Source organism: Schistocerca gregaria, chromosome X (genome assembly GCF_023897955.1).
Source record: "Schistocerca gregaria isolate iqSchGreg1 chromosome X, iqSchGreg1.2, whole genome shotgun sequence".
NCBI classification, from domain to species: domain Eukaryota; kingdom Metazoa; phylum Arthropoda; class Insecta; order Orthoptera; family Acrididae; genus Schistocerca; species Schistocerca gregaria.
Genome location: NC_064931.1, coordinates 284,834,459 through 284,847,699, shown reverse-complemented (window position 1 = coordinate 284,847,699; position 13,241 = coordinate 284,834,459). Strand labels below are relative to the sequence as shown.

The 13,241-nt window shown below is 41.4% G+C and overlaps 1 non-coding gene across 1 annotated transcript; it reads left to right on the top strand.

The window, feature by feature from the left end:
- Positions 1 to 8,055: 8,055 nt before the first annotated feature.
- Positions 8,056 to 8,138, top strand: Trnat-ggu (transfer RNA threonine (anticodon GGU)). The gene has a single exon. It is a non-coding gene; the product is annotated as a tRNA-Thr (tRNA).
- Positions 8,139 to 13,241: the final 5,103 nt, after the last annotated feature.

The following is a 13,241-nucleotide window of genomic DNA, read 5'->3' as shown; positions in this document are numbered from 1 at the left end:
GACCGTCACTTAACGACAATAAGAAAATCCGTTAGACTGACGAGTCACGCAATATACTCCACTCCCCGCATGAAAGCGTGCATGTTTTGCGTCCTTCACACGAGGTTATGGATGTGTCGTGCTCTACGCCCACAATACAGAGAGTGGCGGAAATTGATTTTTGTGGGCCATATTTGGATAATAATAGCGGGGACCCTTCGTGCCGTACGGGAATCCACATCTCGTTTCCGGCATTTCGATCACCTTCCTGACCTAGTACCTCATTATGTACGCTCCCCTTCTAGCGGCAATATACCGTAGGTCACTGAAGGAGCGAAGCATTCCTCATAATAAGGAAACGCGCAGGGCAGTCCAGTTTTCATGAAGGATCGTCGAAAATACGCACAGAGCTATAGGCATCTGTCTCTGACGTTGACCCGTTGTATAATTTTGGAACATGTTTTAAGCTTGTGTGTTGTGATATTTCTGGAGACAGAAAAAGTTCTCTGTAGAAATCAGCATGGGTTCCAAAACCAACGTTCATCTGAATTCCAGGTTGCTGTGTTAGTTTACGACACCCAGAAAGTAGTTGACAATAACGCCCAGGTTGATTCAGTGTTCCTTAACTGCCGGAAGGCGTTACATACAATTCTGCACTGTCGCCTAATGAATAAAACACTAGCGTACGGAATATCACAGCTGCTGTGTGACCGGATTGAAAACTTTCTAGCAAACACAACACAGCATGTCATTCTCAACGGCGAGAAATCTTCAGATGGCAAAGTTGCTTCTGGCGTACAGCAGGAGAGTGTTATAGGACCATTAGTTTTCACAACGTATGTAAATGACCCATCAAATAACGTCGGAAGTTCAATGAGGCATTTTGGGGATGATTCTGCTGTATACAGAGTAGTCGCAACGCTTGGAAATTGTAGCAAAATACAGAAATACCTGCATTGGGTTGATGCATGGAGCAGGGAATGGAAATTGACTCTCAACACAAATTAATGCAACGTATTGCGCATTAAAAGGCAGAAAGATCTATTATCATACAGTATGACTACACGATTGCAGAAAAATTACTGGAAGCAGTCACATCCATACAATATCCAGGAAAATGCACACAGTTCGATTAAGGTTTAACGACCACATAAAAATAACTGCAGGTAAATCAGATGCCAGACTGAGATTCATTGGAAGAATGCTCAGGAAATGCAGCGCACCCACAAATGAGATTGCTTACAAAACCCTCTTTCGACCAATACTTGAACATTGCTGCAGACCCAGCAAGAGAGGAGTTCACGGTGTACTTTACTGCTAACATTTCGAGATCGAGGTTCCTAGAAGGGTCGACCAATACATTACATCCTTCTACATATATTTCGCGATGAGACCATTAGAAAGATTCGAGTTCACACGGAGGCTTACCAGCAGTCGTTCTTCTCGCGAACCATTAGTGACTGGAACAGGGATAGGGGAAAAGAGAGTGGTACACAAAGTATTCTCCTCTACACACAGTAAGGTAGCTTGCGCAGTAGATGTAGGTGTATGTCTAGCTTTCAGTAGCTTTCAAAATATGCAACGTACATACCCCCTGGACAAGAGTAGTTCCAAAAATACACTTTCGTCATTTTGAGTGGGACACCGAACTCTTGAGTTATCAGTTCCGTTACGTACATGCAGGACATGAAGGACTTCGTGAAGTGCCAAATCCTCAGTCACGATACATCCCTCGGATTCACGGGGAACATGCCGCGTCGTTGGCGCTACGATAAAAATATCTCAAGTTACAGCATAGCCACCGATCTCAAACACGTCAAGCAAGTTATGTGTCTTTGTTTTCTGCTCTTCTCTCTTCTCGGTACTTAGGTATTTACGTTCAAATAATTCACAATGATTCGATTTATTCACTGTTTACATTCGCATTGACATATCGATGAGCAAGACAGCTACACGGTGCTGTCAACGTAGACATCACCCCCTTGTGTATCCGAGACACACATGTCGCAATACACTGTCATTCCTCACTTTATGGTGACCAATTGGACAGTCTTTTCTCGTAATCACCTACTCGGCAGAATGATTTTAAAAATGATTTACAACGTTATATGATATTCGTAAAATATCGGAATTACAGATAAATAGCTAAAACACTACACCCGATTTCACTAATGCTAGAAATTTAATATTAGACTCGCTCACACAGCTGGTGTGTAACGGCAGATAGGAGGAAAAATTATATTCTGAATTTAATTTGATAATTACAAATATACATGAGGGTATTTTTGAACCAAAGTATAAGAAAAATTAAAATACAACATATTCTGCGCTCTTTTATAGCCAACCTTACCGAAATAAAATATAACAATGACACACTTTAAATGTACACCATTTTGAAATAATTTTAGTGAACGTTGCTTTATGGATTTGGGGACATTTCATGGGGCGCCTGTTCAAACTTCAACGCCAAGTAGGCTTCAAAGGGAAGTTTTAAAATTCACGAAATACGGTTTCTTTTTTCGCACGTGCCAGTTTGCATCAGTAAACTTTCCCCTTTATCGTAGCATGTATCTCACCGGTAAAGCTAGATACCTATCGAATGTAATCAAAAGAAATATAGTGATACACAAAATACGCTGTCCGATTTATAAACATACTGGCATCAAATTGTGTGTAGTTTGGTATAGTCTTGTTCCTGTTATGTTTATTTTAAATGAAATAGTTCCATTTGAATTTGTTCAAAGACTGAACATTATATTTTATAATGTGGCTGTAGCCAAAAGTGTACCAATAGTAGAAGAATCTACACTGAATTAATCTGTACGCCAGAACTATTCCAGCAGCAAGCTTTACGAATAATATCGTAACTGCTACCGATAACTCACTACAATAGAGGCTGTAAGAAAGATGGACTGCCGCGAGGGGTATCCGCGCGGTCTGGGGCGTCTTGCCATGGTTCGCGCGGCTCCCCTCGTCGGAGGTTCGAGTCCTCCCTCGGGCATGAGTATGTGTGTCGTCCTTAGCGTAAGTTAGTTTAAGTTAGATTAAGTAGTGTGTAAGTTTAAGGACGGATGACCTCAGCAGTTTCGTCCCATAAGACCTTACAACAAATTTCCTAATTTCCAAAAGATGGACTACAACTTATGATACATAACATTAATACTTCACTGATCAGACAATGTGCTATGAACCTTAGCGGTCCTGAAGCACGAATCTGATGCTACTTTACTCTAATAACCAAACAAGTTCGTCCCCTCAAAACAAAACGGCAAAGACTGGAAATGCACGGAAGGGTATGAAATAATTAGACTTCTATCTCTTCAACTGATCATTATTTTCTTCTTTATTGGATTCCAGACAAATTTCAGGATTCAGAAAAAGTTCTGTTTGTCGAAATGGAGACATGAACTGGAAAACCCGGCCATTCATCCAACCGGAAAACTGGCCTCGGGCAACGACCTGCCTTTTGTAGTGTTGCGTTCGCCGTGCAGGATGAAGGACCAAATGGCGCCGTGTCACACGAAGCGGCAGAAATGAGGTTTCCTGCCGAATGACGTGGCCACGATGAGTGAACGTAGTTTCATCGAAGATCTGAACCACCTGCCCCAATGCCACACGATGAACAAGTCACACACAAAAGAATAAATTTTAATCCTCAGTAAAAACGTAATTTAGGCAATTAATTTTGGAGGAACACGAAACGGTTCCATTGATTGTCACATACGAATACATCTGATTTTGAAGCTATCAAGAGTAAAAATACTGCCTGTGTGATCACATGAGAGCTTAACAGACCAGCTCCGTCGCCATGATTAGGAAAACAGTCATTTCGTTTCCTAATCATAAGAGAGGTTCTATTTTCATTGCGTGTATATCCAAATCTTTCTGTCCATTTTTAGCGAGTGGCACTGTGTAGAAATTCATACGCCATCTCCCATGACGATTCATTTCAAGAACCAAGAGACAGTCAGCGTTATTAATATAACATCCTGGCCGTTCTGGCTAGAGATTTTTTGTTTACAAATGTAGAGTTCTCCCTGTAAGCCATCATCGACACCCTGGCATTCTATGTGAACTCTTCTGCTTTCGTACTTTAATTGATCTACTGCTGACACGCGTCTTTACGGGAGCGTTATCTTAATCTAGTCATATTGGGGGCCATGGTTATTCAGGAACCTGACAACTGTGCTCTGAACAATGCGATAAAAAATTTGTCTTCGTGACAGAGAAAAACTGGGTTCTGGACTGAGAGTCAAACCTAAAACACCGAATTCACATTCAGTTCTCCACCATCTAAACTCCTCCACACACCTACCCATACCTTCCGTCTGCCATTTCACCTCTCGTTCTCTTAGAAAAATCAACAGACTCAGAGTGATACCAGTGCAGGTGTACCGCCTTCACAGAATATCTGCCCCAGTCACTGCTTTAGAATTCCTTGTAAAATGAAATATCTCGCTCTACAGTGGGGTGACTGACTCAAGAGAAAATCTCAGAAAGCAAATCGTTTAGAGCCCTGTGCACAAAGACTGCTTGCATTATATTCTTTTTTATAGGAAACAATATCCACACTTGCATTTTATTTGTACACGTTGCTCTCGATTTTTCACAAATGAACATTATGATCTCAAGTTCTTTGCCCCTTATACTCGTACAATAATAGCTACGTTTTGGTGTTAGTTCGTTGTGACAGACATTGTAAAATCCTTTTGAAATGTCAAATAATGACCCATATACTTTTCTAGGGCTTCTGTTACATGTGCTGTAGTGTTTGCTGTTGCTCCTCTACGCCAATCCTTCTACGGTTGATGATTTTATCACAACAGTCAGTGGCTTCACCAACCAAAGTGAACAGCTTTCATTTGCCATAAGAAGAACGTCGTTTAAATACTCAATGTTTTTTGGCTTAACGTAGTGTAGCCGGCCGATGTGACCGATCGTTTCTAGGCGCTTTAGTCTGGAACCGCGCGACCGCTACGTTCGCAGGTTCGAATCCTGCCTCGGGCATGGATGTGTGTGATGTCCTTAGGTTAGTTAGGTTTAAGCAGTTTTAGGGGACTGATAACCTCAGATGCTAAGTCTCATAGCGCTCAGAGTCATTTGAACCATTTGAGCTTAACGTAGTGTATTAAGTTTGCCACTCTTGACTGATATTTTTCAAGCGGAACCAAACATTCTATCACATTGAGAGTGCTGTTGATTCTTTACACTTTAGGAGATTTGTTATTTACGCGTGTTTCCATTCCCTTAACATAATGACGTTTCACATGTTCAAATGTGTGTGAATTCCGAAGGGACAAACTGATTAGGTCATCAGTCCCTAAACTTACACACTACTTAAACTAACTTATGCTAAGAACAACACACACACCCATGCCCGAGGGAGGACTAAAATATCCGGTGGGAGGGGCCGCGCAGTCCGTGACAAGACACCTCAAACCGCGCGGCCACTCTGAGCGGCATAATGGCGTTTAAAGAATCTGCTGACCCCAGCCAGCTCCTTCATTCCTTCCCTATCTCTTTTACACTATCTGATCAAAAGTAACCCGGTAACGCGTAACTAACCATCAGATGTCACGAGAGGCGAACACGCCAGTGAAAAGCGAGGCTGAGAGTGTCAGTAAAGAACCAGTAGCCGTAGAATGGGTTGACCGGTACACTGCACTGACTTCGAATGTATACCAGTCATGGAATGTTACCTGAGTAACAAATCCGTGAGGATCATCCGAACCTTTCTGAAGTTGCCCAAGCCGCCTGTTGGTGATGTGATTGGGGACTGAGATTGCGAATGAACCTCCACAGGTAAAACAAAGCCAGGCAAACCTCATTTACTGACGGAGAGGGACCGTCGATCATTGCGACATTGAGGCAATGGTTCGTGGACAATGACATTCCTGAAATGGACTGGCCTGCCCAGAGTCCCGACGTGAACCCAGTGCAACACCTCTGGAACGAGGCACTTTCTCTAGTTTCTCTAGTTTCGGCTCTTGAGGTAGAATGGGGAACAGACATTCAGACACTTCAATGAATGTTCCCTCGTCAGAATTCAAGCCATCATAAAGGTGAAAAGTGGACACACCGGGTACTATTGGCCAATAATAGGTCCAGATACTTTTGATCAGGTAGCGTATGCCGTTTATAGTTATTCCGTACCTTCGTAACCTTAGTTATGGCTAATTTCTTACTCTTATCTGTATTTACATTTCTGTGTACCATAAGGCAAAAAGGTTTTATTTTGTAGTCTGGTATTGAGCAGAAGCCATTTCATTAATATTCTATGGTTTTAGATGAATTACTTCCCTCCAGTATTCCGCCTTATAGTAAACTTTCTAACATCCTTAAATTTTTTTGGTTTTATTTTCTTTTACCTCAACAAACATCTTTTCTAAGCTCCCTTTTACTTCTGCTTTCCCAACTATTCGACCATATGGATTTGGACTTACTGTATTTATCATCTACATATATGGCCTTCTGTGAGGTATCTCAATATTTACCTGACATTTTAAAGACTGTGCCATTTGGTTACACGTTTTTGGGCTTCCTACGAATAACATAATATTGTAAATGTCTGTCAGACCACTGAAACTTGTTGTATAGCAGTTATCTTCCAGCAACCTTAGAATTTATAAAGAATTCATCCGTTGTGGATGTGGAACTCTACGACTGTGGAGAATAAAGGTTTCCAGTAATTGCTGCAACCATTCTCCTTTTGTTTTATTCTTCAGTTTTTATTTTCCGTTACCGGTTTCTAATCGCCTTGCAGTTCATCATCAGATGGTCATGTAGAGAAATTAACAACTCTACATGACCCTACAATGATGCAAACATGCAATAAATATGTAGCATCTGTTGATGAATCGCTAGGCGGTTCGAAACTGGTAATGATAACTGAAGAATAAAACAGAAGGCGACTCCTTGTAGTGATTTCTGGAAACTCTCGTAATTTTTGTTTAGATCACAACGACTTATGGGCCTCCCGTAATAGCTTTATGCACAGGTACTACTAATTTGGTGATAATATGGTGGACAGCTACTAGATTAGTAAGACGTAGTGGAACATACTCTCTCCCTCACACGGAATGGTTTTCTATTACCTATACGGTGCACTGCTTGATTTCATTGCTTACATATATTGTGACTACCCCACCATTGCGTTCAGTGCGGAATAATTCTATTACCCTTTCATTTTTTGTAGGTAGAGCGACATTTCATATACTTACAAATGAATGTTTGCCTAAAGATAAAAAGATGGCAACTCACTAGCTATTAATATTTTTATTTTTTCTTATTTTCTTGAATCATCAGAAGATTTTGCCTCAAGAAATCTGTATAGAGATCACTTGAGTCTCTCTTTTTTTTTAATTTGGGGTAGTGAAATCCTCATCCTTTACCTCTATGGCCTTGTGGCTTTATCCAAAGAGGAAGCAATCTATAGATCTTAGTATTATCCCGCTGCTGCCAGGCACTAGAATCAACTTTTAACATGATGACAGATCTGTTCTGCTATCATTTAGGAGATAATTTGTTTCTATTCCTTCTACTGATGTTTATGGTTGATTCCAAACCATCTGCAGTTGGCGATCAGAAATGAAGAAGAATTGAATAAACTGTTGTCTCGGCTGTCACCAATGCACAAGAAGGGGTTTTACCTAACATTCAAGTAGTTCTTTTGCCTAAAAAGACAGGACAAGCACCGGCAGCAGGAAAACCGGGTAAATCATCGGAGACCCAAATTTCCCAGGAGTACTGAATCTGATTTTTGTTTATGTTAATACTGAATGTCAAATTTAGATCAAGAAGATTTCTGAAATTTTTTTTAATGTTTAGATATGTGAAAGACCTTCAGTTTGGGAATTCGTAAATTGCAGCTGAAATTTTTAGTGTTTAACTCGTGTTATTTATTAATCGTGTCATACTGCATGTTCTTCCTCTGTTACCAACTTAAATATAGTTCAACATTGTATTTCTAAGATGCTTAATGACAATGAATCCTCAGATCTGTTCTGTCGTGTAATGTGTGTAGACATTGTAAGAAACTGATTCATCCTTAAAATAAAAACCTAGAACTTGAGCAAAGAAAAGGTGGCGTAGATGGTTAACGCATCTGCTTGGTAAGCAGGAGGTCTGGGTTCGACTCCCAGCCTTGGAACAAATTTTCACTGAAAGAATGCGGCAGAGGTCGTAACTTCTCCTTTCTTAGCATACTCTCCCAAATTAGTTTATACAAAGCTAATCATAAATCTGGTACCACTCCAATGTACATATTGATGTATAAAGTCAAGAAATCATGTGCAAACACCATCTACATTTGTGAAAAAATTTCTCTCTGCCTCTTTCCTTATAATGGCCCTGATTTTCTTGTCGGGTCAGACAAACAGCTTTAATTTGACGCATTAGGAACAACGAGATCAACTGTATTATCCACACTGTGCCCGTTCATAATATTAGCCTCCCCACACTCTATTACTATTTAATGTTACGTTGCAAATTCCTTAAGTAGAGCACTTAGATCTTCTGTTACATTATAATTTCCTCCTATATGCTTGACGGTAGTAATGACGTGGAATTTCTACCCTAGTGCAACTTCTCTTTGGCTGCTTCGTGGCGGTAGCACTTTCATTACCGTAACAGTTCTTTCTGTCTTAGGTCTTTGCATTAGTACTGGAGTCTGTTACGATTTTATACACTTAGCCCCACATGTATCACAATTTTCTCTCTGTTAACCTCGTACATTAGCCGAAATCTATTTCATCCCACTTGCTGCTCAATTTTGCGGTTGTACAGTACTCCCAGAGGTGTTCTAGAACATATGGGCTGGTGAGATCATAGTTAGCTAATGAATAGTGCTTGTGAGGGAGGGTAGACAGATGTGAAAGGCGAGGCGAAGATCGCGACATGCAAGAGTTTGTAGCGACTTTCATTAGGCTAGCTCTTTTTCTCGTGCAGACGAGCGTTTTTTAACAAGTCAAATCACGACTTATTAACAGACATTCAAGGCGTCTAGATTCTTATCCAGAAAATACTATGCAGCATGTCTAAACCGTTTCGATGATTTTGACGGCCTTAAAAGCGACATTCGTCTTCTGAGAATATGCAAGAATGGCGAGAGCAGTACGTTGCAAGCGCCGTCCCACTGACAGCAGCTGTCCCTATGTGCCAACGATCGAGAGGGCGGGCGCTGTTGCAACATTAGTTTCCGTCACAATAGCTGTCGTAACTTCCTGTGTCTCCCTGCCGCCGAACTTCAGCACCAACGCGGTACACAGGAACTTTACAGTTGGCAACAACTTCTTATTTCTTCCGCAGTGACAGTAAGGACTAGTTATTTATGGCACGAGATGACACGAAAGAGAGCTTAAATCGCAAAAATGATGCCATCCAATCTTCATTTCCAGCTTCACCACCGAAATGGTTGTTATGACTAAGTTTACACGTGAATGTAAAGCATCACCTGAGAGCCTTCACTGTGTCCACGCAGATGCCGAAATTTCAAAATTAATAAAGGAATGAGTGCACAGTCTGTGAAAAGAATTTATATAGTCTTACAGAAGAAGCTAAAGCTTCATCACAAGACATTTTGAATGCAGCACTGATACAAACACGGAGGCAGTACGCAATAAGAGTATATCCTGATATGGGGAAGAGAGAATCGGAGATCATCGGGATGAAACAGAAAGTCTTAAACACGTAGATATAATGATTATTACGAATATCAGGTAGCTACACTGTTTTGTAAATTGTTTTTATCTTATATTTTATAAGTCATTCACGATGAGCCCATTTCGGCGATATTTCCTTCATCAGGTGCTCTGTAAATACATAAATAAGCGATGCTCTTAATATAATGGTCTGTAACTACGATCAGAAAAGTTATATTACATCGTTAAGTTTTTTCACCGTATATGTAATATCGTTGCTGTCATATCCTGTCTTTTTTAGAATTATTACTTTGTCCTTAGATGAACACTGGAGATATATGTCTGATTTTAGTCGGTTTCCACGTATGCTATTTTTCTGACAGCTCGAATGACAGTAGATCAGCAATAGTACATGTTTATTACCATTATAAATAAGACATGTGTTGAAATGCAGTTGTTTTTTATTATTGTTATAGGTTTGGTTCTATTATGCTTTTGTCTGGAATTTCCACACATAACTTATTTATAATGGTAGCTATGCAAACATGTAATATCGCTCATCTATTGCCATCCAAGTTGTCAGAAAATTAGCATACATGGTAACCAACTAAAATCAAATATACATCTGCAATCTACATCTAAGGAGAAACTAATAATTCTAAAAAAGCCAGGACATGACAGTAACGATATTACATGTAAGGTTGAAACACATAACGATGTATTATAACTTTTCTGATCATAGTTACAGACCATTATATTAAGACCATCGCTTACTTATGTATTTACAGAGCCCCTGATGATGGCAGTATGCCGAAATAAGCTCATAGTGAATAGGGATGAAGTGTACTATATAGTTGGACATGAAAACGATTAGCATTTCAGTGCACCCCTACAAAGCAGGCAGGAGTAACGCCATCTACATTTTGTGTCTACAGGAAGATTACACAGCGGGTTTCTCACTCTTAAATCTCATATGATTGTTGGTTGGTTGTGAGAAGATCGTGTTATACCTCGTGTAAGAAATACAAAAGTCTACCAGTACATGTCGGAGTTCGACAGCGGCGACATCGTTCGCTATCGAGATTGCGAGTTCATAACTATCATGCAAATATGGAATCGATGGTCTTAAGAGGGTCATATACATCATCATGGAAGATCTCGTGTCCCTTCGCCCACAGCGCTCGAAAGACAGACATATTGTAGGCTTGAGCGTGCAGGATCATATAGCTACGTCACGCACCTTTGTCATTCTTGCTACAAGATAAGTATCCACAGGATCAGAGCTACAGCGTATAGAGCATCATTGTTGCGGCTTGCCTAGATGCGGCAGCAGAGACGTGCTGACAGTGGTGCGCCCAACAACAATGGACCCTGGAATGGCACTCCGAGTTCTTTTCAGACGAGTCACGGTCCCGCGTGCAGCACTTCGATGGGCATAACATTGTGTGGAGGCTCCGAGGAAAACGAATGTTGCTAGATCGTATTCGTCGTCGTCGCACGGGCTCAGCAACTGACGTTACTGTGCCGCTGAGTACATGTGTTTACCCCTGGTTCGCAAAGTCGCTAATTTGGATAGCAGCCGTCTCAGTTCTGACATCATTAAGGCCTGTGGCTATGCCCTGTCTTTAAGGTGTCTGTGACGTTATCTTTCAAAAGATAACGCAAGACCGCATATTGTCCGTGCTGCCCTGACGCACCTCCATTCGGAGGGTTTCCGACTGTTGGCCTGGCCAATACTTTCTCCAATTCTCTCACGCACTGTAAACACAAGGCCATGGGTTGCCAAGACACGGACGCGCCATCACTCACGATCCTCTACAACTGATGTGCTCTGATATGGAGTTGAAGCAGCATGGTATAATGTTTTAGTATCTGCGCTCACATCGAGGTTGTGCCTAGCCGCTTTAGAGGACATCGTTTGCAGAAAGGGATTGGGGGGGGGGGGGGGGGGGGAGGGAGGGGGCAGCTCAGCGTACTCAATTCCCACGATATCACCTACAAATTTAATTCTTCCACTGTACTGTATAATCACTATAAATAAAATTTCACTATTTTCTGTCCTGCCTAGAGCTGCAGTTTTAATCTTTTACAAAAAATGTCACGCAGCCGAAAATTTTCTTTGCTGTAACAAACCAGTTACTCGAGTGCACTGTTGCCCTTTATCACACCACACATTCTTAACAATATTCTCGTATGAGACAGTACAGATTCTTAACCCCATCCAGTTTGATCCCTCCTCATTCTAGAAGCCCTCTCTGCCAAACCGATCTCCTTCCACGGAAATTCTGTAACAGAACTGTCTATGTTATTTCTTTTAAACGTTGAGGCTTGTGAAGACAACTATATTCATCTGTGACATCCAAATCCCGTCTTCGCTCATACTGCAGTATCGATCTTGCTGAATCGACAATATAGGCTTCAGTCTGAGCTCCTGTAAACTGTACATATTGCCCTATGTTTATCATACAGGCAAACCTCTCTGAACTTTCGCTAAGCAGTTAGCTGGGAAAATGGAACTGAAGAGGCAACTGTAACTTGTGGAGAAAAAGTCTGGTAGCTCCCGTTTGATTTGGTTTTAGCAGTTACGGCCAGGCGTTGTACCTGATGATGGCTATGTCTGCTAGGTCGAAATTACATTGGTCTAAGCCGAACTTTTCTAATGCCTCATCAAAACCTTGAAATGGCACTTCGTGGCATATTTGGTGTCAGGTCAGCTTCAGTGCAGGAAGCAGTTCCACGACACACAACAAAGGTCTAATAGCACCTTCGGGGCATTACTTCACCAACATATTACATTTGGCTTACAGCAAACGTACAAACACGACGGAGAATTCAAATACCTTATTCGAAGCGTAGAGGTACAGATTTCTTATGCAGATAGCACAATCTCGATTTGTGAGGATGTCTCTACGGTCACTATCAGGGATTGCTCGACTTTTTCCGCTTTCCTCTTTCCAAAATTGGTATTCCGAGAAGTATGTTGACAAACCAACAAACAAATCCCGGTAATCACCCTTAAAACCCCACGCAACTGTCTAGACGATAAAGCGATCACTCCGTTTCCTCATAACGACATTTCACATAATCATCAAAGCGGTAAAAGAAGAAAAATGAAAGAAATGATTGAGAGCTATAGATAATAAAAATATGGTTAGTTACAGAACAGTACGCTTTAGGGAGACCCTCTGTACGTGAATTTGAGTACAGTATAATGCACACCACAACCGTCTGACTCAAATTGCTTTCCGAATTTCGGACTCTCCTTTGTTTATAGACATTTTTACATTATTGCACTATTTCCTTTGCTTATAAAACTCCGTCCGCACTGGCCTCGAAAGACCCTAACGGCACTGTCATCCTCAGCTTATAGGCGTCACTGAATAAGGATACGGAGGAACGTGTTGTCAGCACACCGCTATCTCGGCCGTTGTCAGCTTTCGTGACCGGAGCCGCTACTTCTCAATCAAGTATCTCCTCAGTTTACCTCACAAGGGCTGAGTGTACCGCGCTTGCTAGCAGCGCTCGGATGACCGAACGGTCACCCATCCTAGCCCGACAGCGCTCAACTTCGATGAGCTGACGGAAACTGGTGTTATCACTGCGGCTAGACCGTTGGTTCGCTTT